The sequence below is a fragment of the Pristiophorus japonicus genome, unplaced genomic scaffold (assembly GCF_044704955.1).
Source record: "Pristiophorus japonicus isolate sPriJap1 unplaced genomic scaffold, sPriJap1.hap1 HAP1_SCAFFOLD_294, whole genome shotgun sequence".
NCBI classification, from domain to species: Eukaryota; Metazoa; Chordata; class Chondrichthyes; family Pristiophoridae; genus Pristiophorus; species Pristiophorus japonicus.
Window position 1 is genome coordinate 254,720 of NW_027252713.1, and position 11,739 is coordinate 266,458.

The following is an 11,739-nucleotide window of genomic DNA, read 5'->3' on the forward strand; positions in this document are numbered from 1 at the left end:
TGCAGGCTCTGGGCTGTCCGCAGCGAAGGCTAGGCTAGCCCCGACAGGCTCCTCACTGTCGGCAGCCCCTTCCTCCGGTACAACCCCTTCCCTGTCAGGAAACCTTGGCTGCGGGGTCCCGTCCAGTGACTGGCTGCCTGCCCTGTGCGGCCCTTTTCCCCTAGTACCTCTCGGGAAAGTAAAACAGGCTGCTAGGGACAGTGGCAACCTTGGCTGCTGAGTCCGAGCGGATCCCCTGACGGGTGGAGGTGAGTCCTTGTTCCATATGTAAGGTGGGGATTCCCCTTCCTGTGGGTCCCAAATCTGTGGGTAGTTTGTACCTGTGAAGCAACTCGCTGCTCCTTGTGGTGGGATCAGAGGGGCAGCAGTAGTGGGCTGGGGGCCTGGGCTTTCCGTCGGGATTATCCCTCCGGGCTGCCCTTTCCCACGAGGTTTTGCCTTGTTGGGGTTAAACAGTTTACATTGGTTAATGTGCAACCATTTAACCCGGCGGGGCATCTTGACCGCGTGTACCATGGGGCTTGCCTTGTTGACAATGCTGTAAGGCCCCATGTATAGTGGCTCAAAGACTCCCACCTGGAAAAGTTGTGGACCATGACCTGGTTCCCCACCTGCCACTCGTGGTGTTTGCTCAGTTCCAGCAGCAATCGGTTGGTCTGATGCTGCTTCCCCATGTTGGTGGCCGCCTGCCAGTGAATCTGCTTGAGGTGCTCCAACAGACTCTTGGTGAAGCAGTCCCTATTCACCTCGATTACCTGAGCTTCCGTCAGGACCGGGGCAAGTACATGGGTGGGGGTTCGCATGGCTCTTCCAATCATGAGCTCGTATGGGGAATACCCCGTGCTTTTCGACTGGTTGCCCCAGATCCCCATCAAAACCAGGGGCAACCTCTCCACCCACCTCTGCAGGAAATCCCCAGTCACCTTCCTGAGTTTTTCTTTCAAGGTCCTATTCATACGCTCCACTAGCCCCGAGGACTGGGGGTTGTAGGCAATGTGCCACTTCCCCTCAATCCCCAGCACCTTAAGTGTTGCCTGCATGACCTGTCCCGTGAAGTGGCTCCCTCGGTCAGATTCCACGTACTGTGGAAGTCCCCACCTGGAGAACACCTCCCTAACCAATATCCTGGCAGTCACCGCTGCTGTGGCTGTTCGGCAAGGGAAGGCTTCAACCCACTTTGTGAAAGTGTCCACCAAAACCAGGCAGTACCGGTACCCTTCCTTAACCACAGGTAGGGGCCCAATGTAATCGATTTGTATCGATTGCCAAGGTCCCTCTACCCTCCTTGCGTGTCCTAGAGACACCTTTCTTTTCTGGGGATCTGAATTATTGGTTGCACAGACAAGACAGTTGACGCAAAATTCACGAGTGTCTTCCTGGAGCTGGGGCCACCACCTGACCGGTTCCACCCATTGCTAGGTGACCTCCGGTCCACGGTGTCCAGCTCCAGGGCCTGCGTGGGCCAGCTGAAGGAACTCCCTCTGGTGCTGCTGGGGTACTATCCACTGCTCTCCTTTAAACAACATCTTCTCTCTAACATGGATGCCTGTGCCTCTGTACGGTCCTTCGACCTTTTCTCCTGCAGTTAGCGTATCCATGACGGACTTGAGGACGGGATCTTGTGCCTGTACCTGCTGGAGCTCCGGGGCCAAAGCCATCCCTTGTGTCCCCTGTCCGCCCTGGATAGCTGCTATGGGGCCTGCCTCGAGCGGGTTCCACTTGGTTCCTGTTCGGGCTTCCTCTTTGGCCAGTTGATCTGCCTTTTGGTTCCCTGTAGGCTGGGCTCATGTTTGTTATGGGCCTTTACTTTGTGAATGCAAATGTATGCCCCGGTCCCTACTGCCTGCATGATGTGCTGCAGTAGGGGTTTTATGGCCAGGGGCTTACCGTCTGCAGATGTATACCTGCCAGCCGGGGCTCACACATCCCTTTTACTCTCAAATCCATCTGTGAGGGCAGGAGGGTCCAGCGAGCAATGCGTACGCTGCTCACTGTCCCATCCTTAATTCTCCCATCCAGCAGCATCTGAGTGGAGGTGTGATGAGTGAGGAGGGTGATTGGGGACACTCCTTTAAACACCTATCCAAGTCACTCTGCAGCCTCATAGCATCCTCCTCGCAGCTCACACTGCCACCCAACTTAGTGTCATCTGCAAATTTGGAGATACTACATTTAATCCCCTCGTCTAAATCATTAATGTACAATGTAAACAGCTGGAGCCCCAGCACAGAACCTTGTGGTACCCCACTAGTCACTGCCTGCCATTCTGAAAAGTATCCATTTATTCCTACTCTTTGCTTCCTGTCAGCCAACTAGTTCTCAATCCAAGTCAGCACACTACCCCCAATCCTATGTGCTTTAACTTTGCACATTAATCTCTTGTGTGGGACCTTGTCGAAAGCCTTCTGAAAGTCCAAATACACCACATCAACTGGTTCTCCCTTGTCCACTCTACTGGAAACATCCTCAAAAAATTCCAGAAGGTTTGTCAGGCATGATTTCCTTTTCACAAATCCATGCTGACTTGGACCTATCATGTCACCTCTTTCCAAATGCGCTCCTATAACATCCTTGATAATTGATTCCATCATTTTACCCATTACCGATGTCAGGCTGACCGGTCTATATTTCCCTGTTTTCTCTCTCCCTCCTTTTTTAAAAAGTGTGGTTACATTGGCTACCCTCCACTCCATAGGAACTGATCCAGAGTCTATGGAATGTTGGAAAATGACTGTCAATGCATCCGCTATTTCCAAGGCCACCTCCTTAAGTACTCTGGGATGCAGACCATCAGGCCCTGGGGATTTATCGGCCTTCAATCCCATCAATTTCCCCAACACAATTTCCCGACTAATAAGGATTTCCCTCAGTTCCTCTTTCTTACTCGACCCTCTGATCCCTTTTATATCCGGAAGGTTGTTTGTTGTCCTCCTTAGTGAATACAGAACCAAAGTACTTGTTCAATTGGTCTGCCATTTCTTTGTTCCCCGATATGACTTCCCCTGATTCGGAATGCAGGGGACCAACATTTGTCTTTACTGACCTTTTTCTCTTTACATATCTATAGAAGCTTTTGCAGTCCGTCCTAATGTTCCCTGCAAGCTTCCTCTCGTACTCTATTTTCCCTGTCCTAATCAAACCCTTTGTCCTCCTCTGCTGAGTTCTAAATTTCTCCCAGTCCCCAGGTTCACTGCTATTTCTGGCTAATTTGTATGCCACTTCCTTGGCTTTCATACTATCCCTTATTTCCCTTGATAGCCATGGTTGAGCCACCTTCCCTTTTTTATTTTTACGCCAGACAGGGATGTACAATTGTTGTAGTTCATCCATGCAGTCTCTAAATGTCTGCCATTGCCCATCCACTGTCAACCCCTCAAGTAACATTCACCAATCTATCCTCGCCAAGTCACGCCTCATACCTTCAAAGTTACCCTTCTTTAAGTTCTGGACCATGGTCTCTGAATTAACTGTTTCATTCTCCATCCTAATGTAGAATTCCACCATATTATGGTCACTCTTCCCCAAAGGGCCTCGCACAACGAGATTGCTAATTAGTCCTCTCTCATTACACAACACCCAGTCTAAGATGACCTCCCCCCTAGTTGGTTCCTCGACATATTGGTATGGAACACCATCCCTTATGCACTCCAGGAAATCCTCCTCCACCGTATTGCTTCCAGTTTGGTTAGCCCAATCTATATGCATATTAAAGTCACCCATGATATCTATGAGGAAAGGTTAAGTAGTTTGGGCCTCTACTCATTGGAATTCAGAAGAATGAGAGGTGATCTTATCGAAACGTATATGAGCGGGCTGGACAAGATGGATGCAGAGAGGATGTTTCCACTGATCGGGGAGTCTAGAACTAGAGTCTTAGAATAAGGGGCCACCCATTTAAAACAGAGATGGGAAGAAATTTCTTCTCTTGGGGTTGTAAATCTGGGGAATTTACTGCCTGAGAGAGCTGTGGAAGCTGGAACATTGAATTTAAGACAGAAATAGACAGTTTCTTAACCGATAAGAGGATAAGGGGTTATGGGGAGCGGGTGGGGAAGTGGAGCTGAGTCCATGATCAGATCAGCCATGATTTTATTTAATGGCGGAACAGGCTTGAGGGGTCGTATGGCCTCCTCCTGTTCCTATTTCTTATGTTTTTATGTTCTTATGAATGTCCTTCAAACTCTTGCGCCTGGTAAAAGTAGGCACATAGCCTACTTTTACCAGCGTAAGAGTTTTAAAACATATAAAAATAACATTTAAAAACACATTTTTACGTTAAAAACTCTGTCCACTAAGGTAAGTTTATGTTAAACTTATAAAACACTTCAAAAAAAAATCTCCAAAATATATATTTTTTCTAAAACATTTAATTAACTTTCATTTCAAATAATGTTAAATATGTGAGGCGTTTGTTTTAGTTTTAATGTTGTGTTTGGGTGTTTTAGGGATATTCTCATTGATAGTACAGGAAACTCTCGTTTATCCGGATCGCTCGGGTAATGGAATTCTCCGATAGGGCGAGTTTACATTTTAAAGCTAATATTTGAAGGTGATAGAACCACCCACGAAGATTTAGTTAATGTCATTTGAACGTGAATGTAATAAAATAAATGAAAATTGATTCATAACATTTTGAAATTTAAAATTATTTTATTCTGTTAAAATTGAGATTGATTTTTAAAATAGCGATCTTATATCTGCTTGTTTAAATGAATTCATTTTCTTCCTAATTAAAATGTTGTGGATGATATGAGTTTGCAGAATCTCATGAGAAGTAAAATGAGAATTATCTTCAAAAAAAACCAACGACACATTTCATTGCTTCTTCAGCGCGCGTCCAAGTCTTTTTTTGTTTTTCTTCAATTTCATTGTCTGAATCGCTCATCCTTTCATTAGATTTGTCTTGATTGGTGACTATGCCGATAAATTCCTCGTCAGTATAAGTTTGTGTTACATCTGTTTCGATGTCTACATCTATCCATTTAGCAATGTCATCTGCGCGGGATTTAAGTGCGTTTGTTTCGCGTGCACTGCTGACAATCTCCACAATTTCTTTTACAGCCTGTTTTTTATTAGCCCATACATAAAAACCTTCGAATTCTCCGTCATCAGAAGCACTCTCTTCAAACATGACATTGGGCCACAACTTGCGCCAACACCTCTTCAATGTAGCGTTTTTTACTTCTCACCATACCAGAGAGCATGCATAGATGTCATCTTTAATATTGTATGCTCTCTGGAAATCAGAGATTGATTGATCGCTATTAATCAATTTGCGCATGAAGTTATTCCTATAGTGGCACTTGAAGTTTTGTATGACACCTTGATCCATAGGTTGAATGAGCAAGGTCACATTGGGAGGCAAATAGCATGCAAAGATATTGCCAGAACTAGACACTAATTTTGACTCATGCGGGTGTGGTCTGCAATTGTCCAGAAGCAGCACACACTTTCCATTAGGTTTGCCTATTTTCTTCATGTTTTCTCGAGCTTGGGGGACAAATTCTGTTGAAAACCATTTTATGAATATGTCTATGTCCATCCATTCACTTTTCTGAGCCTTATAACTATCTGGTAAATGAGCAATTCCTTTTAAAGCACGTGGTTTCCTTGATTTGCCAATCACTAAAAGTGGAAGTTTATATTCTCCAGAGGCACTGGCACAATTCAAGATTGTTAACCTCTCCTTAATAATTTTAAAGCCTACAGCTTCCTTTTGCCCTGCTGCAGCCAACATAGCAGTTGGAAAACACCTCCAAAGTAAACCAGTCTCACCTGCGTTGTATATTTGATCTGCAGTCAATTTCATTTCCTGCACCCTTTCAGCAAATGTTCTTGAATAATTCTGTGTGATCTCATTGTCTGCTGATTTTTTTTCACCCGACACTGTCATGTAATCAACTATCATTGTAACCTATGTATAAGCTGACCTAAGTTGTCCACCTTGAGAACATTGACCACAAGGGGTACACGTGTGAGAGACACTCCTAACCTGGACTTTCAGGTATAAAAGGGGAAGCTCCACCCACCTTCATCACTTGAGGTCTTGGTAATAAAGGTAACTGGTCACAGAGTGACCTTCTCTCAAGTATGGGCCTCATGCCCATTTACACTCTATAGTAAGGACATATCATTGGCGACGAAAAACTGGGATTTAAACCACGTGAGCATGGCCACTAGCAGCACAGAAGAGAGGTACTGCATTGGTGATGATTGGGATGACTTTATTGAGAGACTACAGCAAAATCTTGTCACTAAGGAATGGTTGGGACAGGATTCGGCCGACAAACGCAGGGCTCATCTCCTGACGGTTTGTGGATCCAGAACGCACTCCCTGATGAAGGACCTTCTAGCGCCCGAGGAGCCGGCGGACAAGACATTCGAAGAGCTCAGTAAGTTGATCGGGGAACACCTTAAACCGGCGAGCAGCATGCACATGGCGAGACATCGGTTTTACACGCACCGGCGGCGAGAAGGGCAAAGCGTTCCAGACTTCGTGGCAGATGTCTGGCGACTGGTGAGCCTATGTAAGTTCCCAGATGCATGCAGAGCGGAGATGCTGCGAGACTTTTTTACTGATGGCATCGGGCACGCTGGGGTTTTCAGGAAACTGATTTAGACCAAAGACTTGACCTTGGAAGCGGCGACTCTGATAGCCTAGACATTTATCTCGGGAGGAAGAGACCAGAAAGATGTATGACAAAAATCTTGGTTCAAATGCGGCAAACGACCAGGGAGTCAACATTATTAATGCGGCACACAGTTCTCTCGGCAGGCAAGGGCAATCGGACATGCCCCAGCATGTAGTCAAACCCAGAGGGGGAATTCAACAGAGACAGTGGCTAGCTGAACGGTGATTCATGCCATCGCAATGGACAATGCGGCCAGTAATGGTACCATCAACACTTGTTAAAGGTGCGCTTAAGGACAGTTACAGAGACAGTTAGAGACAATCGACTAGTAATGGACCTTTTGTTTCCAACAACGGGGCCTCCAGCTCATGCTGGAGGTGTGGAGGCAAACACCCAGCCAGAGCTTGCAAGTATTTGTAATATACCTGCAGAAACTGCAACATCACCGGTCAATTGGCACGTATGTGCAGGAAGCCTGCAGCCAGGTTGATGTACGTTGAGGACGGGCCCGATGTAAGCCCTGCGAGGCCAAATGAATTCTGGGGGAATCACTGGAATTTGAAGTTTAACAAGTTCATGTGGAGCACATATACAGTTCATAAACCAGGACACCACCGATAATGATGAAAGTGCTCCTCAATGGCATCCCAGTATTAATGGAGATAGACACGAGGGCCAGCCAGTCCCTGATGAGTATCAAACAGTTCGAAAGGTTGTGGGTGTCCAAGGCCAGGAGGCCAACATTATTGCCGATTGACACACAGCTATGTACATATACAAAGGAGATCATTCCGGTGCTAGGCAGCACCACGGTAGTCGTGACCCACAAAGATTCAGGGAACAGGTTGCCACTTTGGATTTTCCCGGGGGACGGTCCCGCGCTACTGGAAATGGGGCAATGTCAATGCAATTTCTTCTGTGGAGCGAGTATCATGCTCACAGGTCCTGGACAAATTTGACTCACTATTTCAACCTGGCATCAGCACTTTCATGGGGGCCAAGGTAGTGATTCACATAAACCTGGACACCAGGCCAGTACACCACAAGGCCAGAGCGGTGCCGTACGTGATGTGGAAAAAGATAGAATGCGAATTGGACCGCCTGCTGAGGGAAGGCATCATCTCACCAGTTGAATTCAGTGACTGGGTGAGCCCAATTGTGCCGGTGCTCCAGGCGGATGGGTCGGTCAGGATATGTGGCGATAACAAGGCCACCATCAATCAGGTGTCACTCCAAGACCAGTACCCGCTACCGAGAGCAGAGGACCTCTTTGCGACGCTATCCACTGGCAAATTATTTTCAAAATTGGACCTGACCTCAGCTTACATGACCCAGGAGCTGGCGAGTGAGTCGAAGGAGCTGACCACCATCACGACACACAAAGGGTTGTTTGAGTATAACAGATGTCCGTTCGGGATTCGTTCGGCCGCCGCGATCTTTCAGCGAAATATGGAAAACCTCCTCAAGTCGATTCCAAGGACGGTGGTTTTTCAAGACGACATCCTCATCACGCGTTGCGATACTGAAGAACACCTCCGCAACCTGGAGGAGGCGCTACACAGACTGGACTGGGTAGGGCTGCGACTGAAAAAGGCGAAGTGCATCTTCCTAGCTCTAGAGGTAGAATTCCTGGGGATGAGGGTAGCAGCAGACGGGATCAGACCTACTGTGTCCAAGATGGAAGTGTTCCAGAGAGCACCCAAACCCCGTAACACGACGGAGCTGCGTTCATTCCTGGGGCTCCTGAACTATTTTGGTAACTTTCTTACCAAATTGAGCACGCCATTAGAGCTGCTACATGTGCTTCTACGCAAAGGTTGCGATTGGGTCTGTGTGGATAGCCAGGAAAGGGCTTTTGATAGAGCACACAATTTGTCATGCTCCAACAAACTGTTAACGTTATATGACCTGTGTAAGAAACTTGTTTAAACGTGCGATGCGTCGTCCTATGGGGTCGGGTGTGTGTTGCAGCATGTCAATGCCAATGGTCAGTTACAGCTGACAGCTTATGCCTCCAGAAGTCTGTCCCAGGAAGAAAGGGGCTACGGGATGGTAGAAAAGGAAGCACTAGCATGTGTATATGCAATTTAAAAACTGCACCATTACCTGTTTGGCAGGAAATTTGAGCTGGAGACAGATCACAAACCCCTAACGTCCCTTTTGGTCAACAACAAGGCCATAAATGTGAATGCCTCGGCCCGCATACAGAGGTGGGCTCTTACGTTAGCCACCTATGACTACACAATTCGGCACAGACCGGGCACTGAAAACTGCGCCGATGCACTCAGCAAGCTCCCACTAGCCACCACTGAGGGTGCAACTGAGCATGATGCTGAGATGGTCATGGCTGTTGAAGCTTTCGAAAGCGAAGGCTCACCTGTGACAGCCCGTCAGATTAAAGTCTGGACAAATAAAGACCCGCTACTGTCTTTAGTTAAGAAATGTGTCCTGAATGGGTACTGGGCAGCCACGTACGGGGCATGTCCTGAGGAATTTAAACCGTTTCATAGGTGCAAGGATGAACTCTTGATTCAGGCCGATTGCCTAATGTGAGGAAACCGAGTAGTCATGCCCCAGTTGGGCAGAGAGATGTTTATCAGAGAACTTCACAATGAGCACCCGGACATTGTCATGATGAAGGCAATTGCCAGGTCACACATTGGGTGGCCAGGGATAGATGCAGGCCTGGAACTTTGTGTTCGCAGGTGCAACACGTGTGCTCAGCTGGGCAATGCACCCAGGGAAGCCCCCCTTAGCCCCTGGTCCTGGCCCACAAAGCCATGGTTACACATCCATGTGGACTACGCAGGTCCTTTCATGGGAAAAATGTATTTGGTTGTAGTAGACGCCTACTCCAAATGGATTGAGTGTGCCATTTTAAATTCAAACACATCCTCTACCCCGGTAGAAAGTCTATGGACAATATTCGCCGCCCATGGCCTACCGGATGTCTTGGTCAGTGACAACGCCCCGTGCTTCACAAGCACTGAATTCCAGGACTTCATGGCAGGCAATGGAATCAACCATGTCAGAACGGCACCATTCAAGCCGGCCTAAAATGGCCAGGTGGAACGAGCAGTGCAGATAATCAAACAGGGGATGCTCAGAATCCAAGGAGATTCCCTACAACGCCATTTATCACTCCTCCTGTTGGCCAATAGATCCCGACCACACTTGCTCACAGGGGTTCCACCCGCAGAGCTGTGAATGAAAAGGACGCTCAAAACCAGGTTATCCCTTATACACTCTACTATGAAAGAAATTGTTGAGAGCAGGCGTCAGTCACAATGTAACTACCATGACAGGAATGCGAGGGCGCGATGTATTGATGTCAATGACCCTGTTTTTGTCCTTAATTATGTTGCAGGGCCAAAATGGCTTGCAGGCATTGTGTTTGCCAAAGAGTGGAATCGGGTTTTGGTAGTTAAACTTACTAATGGACAAATCTGCCGCAAACACGTGGATCAAATTAAAATGAGGTTCAGCAACCCCATAGAAGAAGCAGAGGAAGAACACGATGTCGGGTTTACTCCACCACAATTGACCAAACACCGGAACCAAGTGGAGGACAGCCCAGTCACTTTGGGCAGTCTGGACAGGCCTGAGGCACCGCAAACAGCAGACATTCAGGCCAGTGCCCAACAACCGGAGTCCCAACTCAGGCACTCTACAAGGGAGCGTAAACCACCAGAGAGACTTAACCTGTGATCCCACTAAGACTTTGAGGGGGAGGTGATGTCATGTATTCAACAGTCATTGTAACCCATGTATAAGCTGACCTAAGTTGTACACCTTGAGAACATTGACCACAAGGGGTGCAATTGTGGGAGACACTCCCAACCTGGACTTTCAGGTATAAAAGGGGAAGCTCCACCCACCTTTATCACTTGAGGTCTTGGTAATAAAGGTAACTGGTCAAAGAGTGACTGTCATGTAACTTACATTATTATATATAACTGTATCCTAACATGCTATACATGACTGTAATAAGATATGACCTGTAACCACTAGCATAACTTACCACCAGGGGTACACTTGCAAGAGACAGGTATATAAGGACAGGTCTCAGGCAAGTGCAGCATTCCAGAGCTGTGAAATAAAGGTGCAGGTCCAGAGTGACCTTGACTTCACTACATGCCTCGTGTGAATCTGTACTGAGGGGACAGGACTTTACAGTGGCGACGAGTTACGGGATTACAGAATCCACAGGATGGCAAACAACGGATCAGATGAAAAGTACAATGCGGGAGACAATGGGAGGACTTTATAGAAAGGCTCCAGCAAAGCTTTGTAACCAAAGACTGGTTAGGCGATGATAAGGCTGACAAGAGACGAGCTCATCTCTTGACCAGCTGTGACTCGAAAACATACGCTTTAATGAAGGATCTGTTGGCACCCGAGAAACCAGCAAGCAAGTCGTTTGAAGAATTGAGCACACTGGTAAGAGACCACCTGAAGCCAGCGAGCAACCTATAGATGGCACATGGCCAGACACAGGTTCTACAACTACAGACGCTGTGTGGGCTAGAGCATACCCGACTTCGTGGCGGAACTTCGGAGATTGGCTAGTTTACGTGAGTTCTCCGATGAACTGAGGAGAGAAATGCTGAGAGACTTTTTCATTGAAGGAATAGGCCACGCAGGCATATTCCAAAAGCTCATAGAGACCAAGAACCTGACCTTAGAGGCAGCAGCATTGGTTGCACAGACATTCTTGGTAGGTGAAGAAGAAACGAGGCTGATTTACAATGCAGGTATGACAACTAACGAAATATCGAAACAAGAGGTTCACAGCACTAAACAAGCTGCTACCCCCACACACAGACAAAACCGGGAGAACAGGCTCTCGACAGCAGACAGAAGCCATCAAGGGCCACAGGAACGGCCGTTCACACCTCATCAACCCACAATGCAAGCAATCAACTACAAACTGAGAGAAGCTCAAGAGAGATCAGCCAGACACAGCTCATTCTTTGGGAACACTTTGAACAATAGAACAGGTCTGTGCTGGAGGTGTGGGGGTGGGCACTCGTCAAGGGGATGTCGATTTCAGCAGGCTGTTTGCAGAAATTGTGAATATACAGGGCATTTGGCCGGCATGTGCAAA